Here is a 13,044-nt window from a genome sequence, read left to right on the forward strand (position 1 = left end):
TTGCTACATGTCATGTGCAGGGTATGTATGTATGAATGAATGAATAAATAAATTAATTAAAAAAAAATATATATTTATACAGTGCTTTTTTGTGCCAGTACGCACTGGTACCAGCACCTTTTTTCTAAGGGCTGGCTCACCTACCCGCCCTCAGCTCCCCGACTTTCCGTTCATACAGCCCTGTGTTAAGATCTTTTATTTTACCTGAAGTCGCAGCGGCGAACTGGCAGTGAAAGCAACAGGCAGGCTCATCTCCAGCCTTTCTCTGATGTAATTTCCTTTCCACGAGGGTGGGACGTGGAGGGAAGGGAAGGGAAACGAGGAGGCGAGCCTGCCTGCTGCCTTCACTGCTGCTGCCGCTTTTGCTTTCGACTTGAAGTAAAATAAAAGATTTCAATACAGGGCGGCAGGAACAGAAAGTCGGGAAGCTGAGGGTGGGCAGGTGGGGCTGGGGTTGGAACTGGAACTCAGGGGCAGGTGGAGGCTGGGGCGAGTCACTGGACATGGAAGGGAGGGAAGGATAGGGGATAAAGGAGAATTGCTGGACATGGAAGGGAGGGCAGAGGAGAATCACTGGACATGGATGGGAGGGAAGGATGGGGCAAAGGAGAATTGCTGGACATGGATGGGAGGGGAGGGCAGAGGAGAATCGCTGGACATGGATGGGAGGAGAGGGCAGGGGAGAGAGGAGAATCACTGGACATGGATGGGAGGGAAGGATAGGGGCAAAGGAGAATCGCTGGGCATGGATGGGAGAGGAGACAGGGGAGAGAGGAGAGTTGCTGGACATGGATGGATGGAGGGGAGGGCAGTAGAAATGCTGGACATGGATGGAGGATATGAAAGACAGGAAGAAGATGCACATGGATGGAGGGGAGGGGAGATAGAAGAATTGCTGGACATGGATGGAGTGGAGGGCAGGGAAGAGAGGAGAAATGTTGGAGGGAAGAATGTTGCCCGCTGGGATGATTAACACACCCTGGAGGGAACCAGACCTAAAACAAACGAAAGCCTGAAGAAGCCTTTGGTGAAACGGGTCTGTTGGGTCTCGGTTGTCATTCGGGAGAATTACATATGGTCAAGCTCAGCCAGCAAAGCTAAGTTGAGCTTTGTTTAATTTTTGCATATCGGTTATACAGTTCCTTTTTCCAACTGATACATGAAGCAATTTATTAAAAAAAACTTTTGAAAAAATTATTTAACGACACAAATAATTTTTACTAACCTTTGTGGTTGGTTGGGGGTTTTTGACCAATGATTACAGAGAGTAGGCACGTGACCAGGATGGTCTAATTGCCACGGGCTTGCAGTCGCAAGTCACTATTTTCTGAGGTCTTTTCCCCCCGTTTTTTTGTCCAGTGGTGTTTATCACATTCTAAGTAGTACTCGCTTTTTGTGTGGTATCATAGGGGTGGACCCATAGATGGTGACCCCCATCCATAATGAGTACCAATACCTTTTTTCCCTACAAAAAAAGCACTGTATATATATATATATATAGGTGCCCATGACTGTACAAATCCCTTTGCATATCAGTCTGTTTATACTCTCAAAGGCTGTCCCTAACCTCCCCAGCATCATGGTACCCATAAATCTAATGACCCCAGAGAGATACAATACTCTCTACCACCATCCCTTTAGCTCATCATATAGTTCCTAGACATCCATTTAACACAAATACAATGCTCTAAAATTGTACATTACAAAAACTAATATACAGTGCCTACTGGTTTCCCTATGAATATCCCAAGGGGCATACTAAGGGGCACATCTCTTTGATTTGCTCCTTAGATGGAACCCACCTGAGGGGTGCCTTGATATGGAGCAACTGGGCATCAGTTGATGATGGTACCAAATATCTGGGATGGGTCTCAAGTGCATGACATACCCGAACTACCTTCCTAAACTTACATATGCTCAAGTGTATGTAAAAGAGCCAGGAACCCCTTGTCTAAACTGAGTTTTTGTTGACTCTGAATTACTGAAACATTACAAACCTGTTGAGTGCAGTTTAACCGCGTGCCTTTAGTTATATTTTGATAACTGCATCTTTAATCTGTACTCAATGCATGTCCTCTTTATTGGTGACTAAATTCTGACTCAGTCCATAAGTGAAAAATAAAACATGACCAATCTTTTTGAGCAACATTACAGTAGAATTATCTTTCTGTGACTATTACACTGAATCTAAGGGTGAAAAGGTGATATAGAATCTGAGCAGCAACAGTATTAGGCAATTTAGTGCCTGGTTATGCAATCAGATTTGTGTCCTCCATACCCGTGGACACTCTTCTATGCTTAATCCTCAACCATTTCCTCCAACAAGTAACCTGAGCCTAGATATGCCCCCCCCCCCTCTCCCGCAAACTTCTCTCTCCTCTAGGGGAAGGAATTGACTACTGCCTGCTCTTCTTAGGGAGAGGGAGGGGGGAGGGAGCATTGATTGTGCTCCTTACCATAGAGGCTGACTCTGTGGGTGCTGTGAGTGCTTGAGCATTCCCTATATTGAGAAAATTCCTTGTATGTGTCCAGGGAGGGGTTATTTCCATTGGGCTTAGCACCCCCAATAATTTTGAAAAGTTGGCTCCTATGCTCCTTACTGTCCTAAGTATTATGTGAAATTGATGCCTTTTTATGGATGAGCCCTGGTGCCAGTGCTAGTACCCCTAAGTCTTTGAACCCTTGGTGGCTGTCCTGCTTGCCCCATTCCTATTACAGCTCTGGATCTGAGACAAATAGTAGAACTTTTTGTTTAGCTGAGAGCGGCTGCATCTGTGTAAACACCCATCATACACTGCCTCAGATCCAGCCAATCAAGACCCAGGTTAAAAGTGTGTTGAGTTCCATGATGTTAGCTGGCAAAATATAATTATACTTTTGTAAGTCAGACACATTCATTGTCAGGCATATGTTACTATATGTCAAATCATCACTGTTGCTTTTTAAGAAGCTCCCTGATCTATTCTAAGAAGCAGTGGTTTAGTCTACCTTTTGACTTGGCTTGTGAACCAGGCAATAACAAGAGTGACACTTTGGCAGAATATTTTTTTAACTTGCTGTTTTCCAGTCATTAGTCATATTGAGTCAGCCATTTTGTTTTGGAGATAAGTGGATGTCCTATAGGCAGTGCATATAAGAGATTTGAGAAAGGTAAGCTTCCTTAATAATTCACATAAACAGCCTGAGAGCCCTTTCCTACCAGTAGCCATGTGCTCACACTCAGGGCCTCATACATCCCAACCAGGACTACAGGCTCCACTTTTTCTTCCATCTCTGACAGCCTCCACTCCACAAAAAACGTTGCCCCATTTTGTGCGCTCTCTTTCCAACGAGAACTCTGGTCCCTTTTCAGAAGGTAATACTGGTGGTAGCTGCAAAGAGAAGGGGCTGCTCCTTGGAGAAGCAGCACCAGTGTTCACTGCATAGAGAAGTAAAAGCAGGGGCTCCCTTCTGGTGGAGCAAAACTGGTAATAGTTGGCCAGAATGGGGGCTTCTGCCTCAGGACGTAGTGCAAGCAATGACCTCTTTGAACAGAGTAAGTGGGGACTCAAGGTTTTGGGGAGCAGCACCTGCCAGGGGTAGGGTGGGAGAGGTCAGTGCCAGCATGCTGGCCTTTGAGGGCAGATCTGAGGTTGAGCATGTGACAAGGGGTGGAAGTGATGGTGTAGTGCTGTTGACCAGTTCTTCCTTCTGCAATATATGGGTTTAAGTGTGTGCCTGATGCCCAAGAATGTGTGAGCCTGCTGGACCTGCACAGCTATTTTTAAAACTTTCAGGCCAGCTGTGTTGATCTTGTGCTTCAAGATGTTAACACAAGCTGGCCCCTGGTTTTAAAAATACTTGTGTGGTAATGGCTGTTCAGCCTTGCCAAATAAGGTTCACAAACCATCTTATTCTGAATGTTTCAGACATGAAAAGCACTGTTTGCATTTATGGGCTGGTATAAAAAGCAAGAATTAATGTTATGGTATAATCAGCTAAACATGGGACGTGACATAAAACTCATGCAATGTATACCTCAGATATATTTATTAACAGCATGTTGTATTAACATTTTTATTTAAAATAGTGTGATCCCCTTATTAGTCCTCTTTGGTGCAGAGAAATAAAGCTTAGTAAACAAGTTCTAGGGGATATACTTTCATTGGATATTTATAACTAGCTTTCAAGAGTTATATTCTCCTCATTGAGTCACTTCAAAATCAGAGACTTTGGTTTCCTATTCATTAACAGACAGTCTTTGTTGTTTGACACCCACACCTTTCTTCCCCCCCCCCCCCCCCCCTTTTCCAAATGCATCTTTCTCCTCATTCTTTTACTTCACAACTCTTTACAGCTTTAAAACAAACACTGGTGGGTCCTAACCTATAATTTCTTTGTGTTTACAGACATCACTGACTGACTTGATGGGGGGGGGGGGGAGAGCTCTAAAAAGCTAGTCACAAATGTGGTTCTTCTTCAGAAAAGTGGTAAAAGAAAAGGTGAAAAAGTACAGGCCACTAAGCCTTATCTCAGTGGTGGGAAAAGTCATGGAGACGCTACTGAAGGAAAGGATAGTTAAATCTGTAGAATCAAATGGGTTTGTAAGATCCAAGACAACCTGGTTATGCCAAAGGAAGATGGTACCAAACAAATTTGATTGATTTCTTTGAGTGGGTGACCAGAGAACTAGATCAAGGGATGTGGTCTACTTAGATTCCAGTAAAGCCTTTGGTACTGTTCCTCATAGGAGTGCCCTGGGGGTGGATCCCAAGATGGCGAGCTGGATCAGAAATTGGTTAACTGACAGACAACAGAGAGCAGTGGTAAATGGAGTTCATTCAAAAGAAAGAAAGATGAGTAGTAGCGTGCCTCAGGGTCATTTCTTGGACTAATTCTGTTCAATGTCCTTGTAAAAGACAACCATCAAAGTGGAGGAACCAAGACCACTATGCATTCAAACAAGTCAAACAATGAAGTAATGTGGTCAACAGAATAAACTGTTTGCAACTACTACCGCACTGTTGGTGTGTTTGGAAGTGTCCTGTTGACCACGTTATTTCATTGTGTCTTGCTTACATGGAGTTTCTATGTAGGGAACTGCACTGTAGTAATCCAGCTTGTTCAATTTTCCCAATAGGTATTAATGTTCTATGGTCCACTGCAGTATTTATAGTGCTGCCCTTTTCTGAGTAGGCTTCTTTAATCCTGAGAAGAAAGTCTTGTTAATTCATAATTTTTAGTAATTTTTAAGCAAGAACTTATCTTTGAAGTTGCACAGTCTCTTTTGTCTCCCCACGGCCAACAATGGCCAAGGTTTCGCGTTCTGCTTCAGGGTCCGTGGTTCACTCGACTGTTTTACTCCTGCAAACTCCTCCTCTGACTGGACAGGGAAGGAGTTTGCAGGAGCGAAACAGTCGAGTGAACCACGGACCCTGAAGCAGAACGCGAAACCTTGGCCATTGTTGGCCGTGGGGAGACAAAAGAGACTGTGCAACTTCAAAGATAAGTTCTTGCTTAAAAATTAAAAATGACTAAAAATGATAAATTAACAAGACTTTCTTCTCAAGATTAAAGGACACATGGAGGCTTTCATGCCAATGATGAGAGGGAGTACTCCATGAAGGTGAAAGCGGTTATTAATGGAGTTACTTATGTATATTTGAGGTTTTTCCTCCATTTTTTAGAAAACATCTAGCAATAATACACCAAATAGAGATCAAAGGATTTAGATATTGATTACTGATATAACACCAGAATCAGATTTTTCTTTTCTGTCTTTTTTTTTTTAAGGCAAAAGCAAGAACCGTAGTGCAGTAAAATTTGGTGGTTCTTGCTTTGTCTTTTTGTTGTTTGCTGGGTGGTCCCCATGCATCTCTTTTGCTTTTTGTGGAATATATATTTACATTTAACACCATGCTGGCCTATTGCGAAGTGCCAGGAGTTTGTATCTTTTATATTAGAGTCCCAAGCTACATAATTAACTGGTATAGTTTTGGCTTCATATAAACAGCATTGCAAATTTTCTTTTAAATTATATAGCCCGGGAATATGTTGCTTTCTGTTTTGGGAGTAACAACCTAACTGGCATTCTGAGTAAGAGGGCCCCTGCTCACTGACTGGAGCTCTGAGGAGATCCTCCCATTTTTGGTGCCATGGCAGGGCCAGTGCAAGGGTGTTTGATGGCCTGAACAAATTTTTAGCCTCACTACTCCTCCACAATTAACTTTCAGGTCCTTAATCTGCTCTTCTTTCTCCCCCCCCCCCCCCCCCCCCCCCCCCACCGAAACATCATCCTATATAATAAAACTCACCCTCAATGTTCTGAGGACACTGACGTCACTGTCAGTTCTTGCGGGCACTTCCTTCCGGTTCGAAGGGTTCGTGGTGGTGAAGCCACCGAAATCGTTGTGTCTGGGCCCCGCCCTCGCGTCAAATGTGATGATGTCGAGGGCGGAGCAATGGCGTCAGTGGCTTTACAATCAACAAGGACTCGGGAGATGAAGGTGGCGTGCGTTCACGAGGTCCGGAACAATGGCGATCAGTGGCTTCACAACGCCGAAGGGGTGGGTACGGAGGAAAACCTTGCTAATGCCCGTTTCATTTGCTCCAGAAACGGGCAAGTTTTACTAGTGCTTATATATCACATACACACAAATGAAGGCAATTTCCAAAAGTCATTGACCCGAGTTAATGGGCTATTTGAAAATTGTTCACCCAATAAAAGTATTTGAGTTTGTGTGGCTAACAGGATCTATTGTTTTGCTTTGACAGTAGCTGCTCTTTGCTCTCCCCAAGAAGTCTTTCCTAAGGGTTGGGCTGGCCCTGATCTAGGGGAATGAGGGGGGGTGGGGGACACCAGCTCATCCCTTGCCACAGGTAACAGATTGCCTTGAACTGCCTCTGCAATGTAACAAGTTTGATTACTGTAATAAATTTTGCCCAAAATGTAGCAACTGAATTACAGCCAGTGCATCTCAGGTGACTACAGATAATGATAATAAGAATATAAGAGATACATTTATTTGTATGATGGTTGTATATGGTAATCGGCGTAACTGAAATGATAGGGTGAGTGGGATGGATGGGATTGTGCTATGTGTACATTTATCTGTAGTACACTCCTGCAGCCTTTGTTGGATGAGTGGTCTATCAAATGCTGTTAAATTGTATGAGCTGATGACTCTCCAAACCTCAGAGCCACACAATCGTGCAATCTCTCCTCATTGCTACAGTCAGCTTTCTGGTTGCATGTGTTGACATGTTCCTTTAACATCTTAAAGTGGCATGGAGGAGTGGCCTAGTGGTTAGAGCACCAGTCTTGACATCCAGAGGTGGCTGATTCAAATCCCACAGCTGCTCCTTGTGATCTTGGGCAAGTCACTTAACCCTCTATTGCCTCAGGTACAAGCTTAGATTGTGAGCCCTTAAGGGACAGGGAAATAGCCAGTATACCTGAATGTAACTCACCTTGAGCTGTTACTGAAAAAGGTATGAGCAAAATCTAAATAAATAAAATAACACCTTTCAGAGTTGTATATCCTTAAAAAGGACTTTTCAGCAGTTTGATCATGTTCCTAAAATGTTCTTACAAGTTATAGCTACTCTCAAAAGTTCCTAAATGCATAAACTAGAACGATAAGCAAGTTACAAGTTGATCATGAACTCTGATAAATCAAGTCTACTCAGCAGTAACAGTGAGAAAATGCACATTTTTAGATTCTGGGTCAGTAATGTCCCACAGGTTTTGACTTTCTGTAACATGATATGTCTAAGATCACCGGATAGAATCACAATCTTTGCAACTTATAAAAAGTAAGGGGCCCTTTTATTAAGCTGCGTTAGGTGCTAACGCACACTCAACACAGGGGAAATGGCCTAACATAGGACATGCTCTGCGTTAGTTCTGCTGTCTGCATGCGCTAAGTGTACAGTACTTTAAAAAAAAAATTTTTGGAAGGGAGTATGTCGGTGTCAGGGGAAGAGAATGGGCATGGATGCATTAATCAGTTAGTGCACTGACTTACCGCCATGCTAACTGTTTAGTGCATCCATAAAGCAGGATCCCTTAGGAGCCCTTTTACTAAAGGGTTGCTTTGCGGCAACCCGGAGCTACCACTGGCCCAACGCGGGTGCCGTTGGTAGTTCCATCGTCAGTGTGTGGCATTTCCAGTGCTGCTGGAATTGTTCTAAAATTATTACCGCTGGGTTAGCGTGGGACACCTTACCACTACCTCAGGCGATAAGTGCTGCCCCTAAAATGGCTGCGTGGCAATTGCGAACTTGCCGCATGGCCGTTTCCTTTTTACCCGCTACAGTAAAAGGGGACTCTGTGAGCAGCAAAAACTCAGGCTGCCACTAACACAGGATCCCTTTTAGCACAGCTTAGTTAAAAGGGGCCCTTAGTGCTATAAGTGCATTCGCTCTGCTGCCCCTCACTACCTCTCCACCCTCATCTCTCCCTACACTCCTTCCCAGGAACTCCATTCACTAGGCAAATCTCTCCTAATTGTACCCTTCTCCCCCATCGCTAACTCCAGACTTCGTTCCTTTTATCTTGCCGCACCTTATGCCTGGAATAGACTCCCTGAGCCTTTGCGTCAAGCTCCATCCCTGGCCGCCTTCAAATCCGGGCTAAAGGCCTACCTGTTTGATGCTGCTTTTAATTCCTAACTTGTCACCTGCTCGTAACCTTTATCTTGTCTTCCTCTCTTCATTAGTCCCTTCCCATATGTCCTATCTGTCTGTCCTACCCTTATCCCTTGTTTGTCCTGTCTGTCTGTCCTGATTTAGATTGTAAGCTCTTTTGAGCAGGGACTGTCTTTTCTTTATGTTAAATTGTGAAGCGCTGTGTACGACTGGTAGCGCTATAGAAATGATTTAGAGTAGTAGTAGTAGTGCCTGTTCAATAAGAGGCACTAAGTTCTCTCTCGTAATTTTTTTCAGTGGCCTCATGCTAGTGTTAACATTAGCACACGGCCAGAAAAAGATAGAATAGAAAATTGACTCTTTTAGGGCCACTCTAGAAATGGGCTTAGCGCACAGGAAAAACTTGCATAGGAGCATGCTAAGCCCATTTACTAGCACAACTTAGGAAAAAGGTCCCTAAGCTTTTAGTCAACCAACCCCTTCCCCCAGTTCCTACCTTTCGGTCTTACTGCTGACAAAGGAGTAAACTTGAAAAGGAAGAAAATGACATTAAAAGTAATGATGAAATTAGTCATCATGTTGTTCGATCCCCATTAATGAGATATAAGCACAAACTGAATGGCTTGCGCTAGGCAGGGAATATCCACTATCTTCTCATTTGCAAGTGAACCTTGAACTTTCTTTAAAATAAGCAAAGATCGATCTCTTAGTTACTCATTAATAGTGAAGTTACCATTTCATATTCTCAGTCATAGCTGGCAAATGGCTCTCCCTACACAGTGTAATAATTTACAGTTATATGGCCCCAAACAGGAGCCCTTTTCTAATCGAGTGTAATTAGGTAATTAAAAAATGTATTACAATTATTGCTACAAGTGTATTCATTGTATCTGTATGTAACTTGTAATATTCCCTGGTTTAGAGCCCCTCTTATAAAGCTGAGTTAAAAGGGGTCCTACGGTAGTGTCGACGTGTGGATTTGCCGTGTGCCGAGGCCCCCTTTTACCACAGTGGGTAAAAGGACTTTTTTTTAATGGAAATGGTGGTGTGGTAAGTGCTGTGCAGCCATTTCCGGGGGGGGGGGAGGGGCTTTTATTACCTCCTATTAGGAGGCAGTAAGAGCTCCCATGCTAACCTTCCCTCGAAATTCTGATGCACCAGAAATGGTGCGCAGTGGGGGCAGGCACTGCTGACGGGATCCTGCAGTAGTCCAGTGGTATTGCTGGATTGCTGTGCAGCTAGCCCAAGGTGGTCTTGCCATGCTTTAGTAAAAGGGCTCCTAAGTTTGAACCTGAGGCAATGGAAAGTTAGGGGCCCTTTTATAAAACTGTGGGAGGGCTAACGCACGGGTAACATGTGCCAAATCGGCACTACCACTGGGATAGAGTACCCAGCGGTAATTCCGAGGTTGGCGCACGCTGAATTCCAAGGTAAAAAAATATTTTTCTATTTTTTCTGTGGGGGGGGGCGTTCCCAGCGGTAACCGGCAGCGCTGTCATGTTGGCGCACGCTGCATGGTTACCGCACAGATAGCACAAGAGCCCTTCCTGCTTATTTTCGAAAGAGAAGGCCGGCCATCTTCCAGAGGTCATATGAGATGAGATTTAAAGCCTAAATATATACACACCCTGCCATCTGTTACCTGTACATAGTTTTGCATGGTATTCCAGGTCTTGATACTACCCTGCTTAGATTACTGTAACATTATTTATCAGGGTCTGCCTGCTTCCACCCTGAAGCCATTGCAGTTGGTTACAAAATACAGCAGCAATGTTGTTACTAGGACAGCCTAGGCATGCACATGTAATCCCAATGTTAGCCCAGCTTTACTGGCTTCCTAGGGAGGCCAGAATCCAATTGAAGGGCTTAGTTTCAAAACCTGTTAAGTACATTAAAAAAATGATTTTATACTAGAAGCAGACTGCCTTAAGAACATAAGAATAGCTATACTGGGTTAGACCAATGGTCCATCTAGCCCAGTATCCTGTTCCCAACAGTGGCCAATCCAGGTCCCATGTACCTTCATAGATAGCCATAGGATGTGTGAAATTGGCACTAGAAGGCCTTTATTCATGAGGTAATAGATATTCAGTGAAAACATTTTTCCTATGTTGACTAGAATTGTTGTAAATAAAAAGATGTTTTTTAATCCAGGAAATAACTTTTCACACTTAACAGGTTTTAGAACTAAGCTCTTCAATTCAAAGTGTTGCTGTTGATGAAGAAAATCACACAAAACAAGTTCCAAAGATGACACATGACTCTAAACGTGTAAAGGAGAGCAAACTTTATTGCAAGCACCAAAATTAAACACATCTTTCTCCTAACTAATTGTATACATTGTTATAGGTGTATTGCTCCAATAGACCAATGCAGCAGTGTTCACAAAATGCCTATGTGATTCCTTCCTTGAATGCAGGAAAAAGTGAAATTACATAAGAAGGGCGCTCTTGATATTTGCTCCATTCTTGTGCAGTACCCAATTATCTCTATGCAGTTACTGACGCTGTCTCCTTTCAAAAAGGTCTGAAATCCTGCTTGTTTAACCAAGCATTTGATGCTTGAGTTATAAGTTCCTTAAGGCTGAATGTTACCTATGTGTATTCGCATAATAATTTGTCATAGATCTCTCATCATATGTGAATGTTTACTGTAACTCACTTTGATCTCTTGGCAACTGGCTGAGGCATACGTTTATTGAATAAAATCTGTGAAGGATCATCTAAAGTCTTAGGTGTTATCTTAGATGCAAAACTTACCTTGGAAGCTCAAATCAATGACTTGGCTTGGAGAACGTTTTTTAAGCTAAGTCAACTGAGGGTTATAAGATCTTCCCTAAACCCGTCTAGTTTTAGGATTGTAGCTCAAGCTGTTTTAATACCTCAACTGGATTACTGTAATGCCCTTTATTGTGGCATTTCTGTGAGATTAAGTTGTAGTTTGCAGTTACTTCAGAACACTGCTGCTAGACTGATTTTTGGAAAGGATAGATATGAAAGAGCCTCTCCTTGCTTTTATATCTTCATTGGTTACCAATAGAGCAACATATGATTTGAAATTTCTTTATTAAATCACCAATATAGCATATAATATAACTAGCAGTTGAGCCCGTAAAAACGGGCTGGTATTGGGGTTTTCCTTCCTTCTCCCTCCCCCCTCCCCGCGAGGTCGCCACCGCTACAGTTCCCCCCCCCCCCCCGGAGTCGCCGCCATCCCTCTACCCGGCCTGGGCCCTCTCTCTCTCCGCTACTAAACTTACACATCCATTTGCCGGAACGCAGCACGCACATCAGCTGAGCTGCCGTCGGCCCTTCCTTCTCTGCCTGTGTCCTGCCCTCCTGTGACGTAACGTCTGCGAGGGCGGGACACAGGCAGGGAAGGAAGGCCGACGGCAGCTCAGCTGATGTGTGTGCTGCATTCCGGTGAATGGATGTGTAAGTTTAGTAGCGGAGAGAGGGCCCGGGCCGGGGGGGGGGGGTAATGGTAGCGGCGACCTTGGGTGGGCGGGTGGTGGGGGGGAGCGGTATCAACCTCGGCGGCGCAGTTTCCCTCTCTGTCCCGCCCTCATCATCACGTATTGACGCGGGGGCGGGACAGAGAGGGAAGTCTCTACTGCGCATTTGCGAGTGAGTCGGTCACTCGCCGTTTATATGTTTGATGCATAGACCAACATATTAAATTTAAATTGTCACCCTTATTTTCAAGTCTTTGAATGGATTGTGCCCTTCTAGTCTTGTTAAAATTTTGAATTTTTTTAGTAGTCCACAATGCTTCTTGTTTTTTTTTTTAATATTATTTATTTATTGAATTTTACAACTTAAACAGACATAAAAACTGCTAAGTGAAATACAGCTTTAGAAACAAAAACAAAACAGGAATTTACTTTCCTCAAAGGTAACATAACATTTAGCTTCATTAGACCTCAATAAAAGAAGGGGGGTAGGAATTTGTGAAGATTATACTATATTACCTCTAAATTATTAAAGAAATTGATGCCGCCAGCATTCTCGTTTTACCCCTACAAAGTCTCTATCGTTGTTTAGAGTCTAGGAAAGATTTAAGCTGATTGGGATTAAAGAACACGTATTTTGTTTGGTTTAACCTTACAACACATTTACATGAGTACACAAGAAGGAAGGATCCTCCTAATTCTATTGTTTTAGACCTCATAGAAAGAAACAATTTTCTTTTTTGTTGAGTAGTTTTAGTCACATCTGGATAAATCCAGATTTTTTGTCCTCCAAATATGCGATTTGTAGATTTAAAGTAAAGTCTCATTACTGAATTCAAATCTTGCTGGAAGACAAAAGAGACTAGCAACGTCGCTCTTTCCGTTGCCTCTTCTAAAATTTGTTCCAAAATGGCTGTAATATTGTTTAAGTCCATTGATTTCTCTCCTTCTACTTTTTTTTATTG

At 43.3% G+C, this 13,044-nt stretch overlaps 1 protein-coding gene across 1 annotated transcript in view; it reads right to left on the reverse strand.

The window, feature by feature from the left end:
- The window catches only part of LOC115460620 (kunitz-type U19-barytoxin-Tl1a-like), a 79,270-nt gene extending 70,001 nt beyond the window's left edge, over window positions 1-9,269 (reverse strand). The window contains exon 1 of the mRNA XM_030190391.1: window positions 9,125-9,269. The gene's annotated coding sequence lies outside the window, so the exon portion shown is untranslated. The remainder of the gene's footprint in view (window positions 1-9,124) is intronic.
- Between the last annotated feature and the right edge of the window lie 3,775 nt (window positions 9,270-13,044).

Source organism: Microcaecilia unicolor, chromosome 1 (genome assembly GCF_901765095.1).
Source record: "Microcaecilia unicolor chromosome 1, aMicUni1.1, whole genome shotgun sequence".
Taxonomy (NCBI): domain Eukaryota; kingdom Metazoa; phylum Chordata; class Amphibia; order Gymnophiona; family Siphonopidae; genus Microcaecilia; species Microcaecilia unicolor.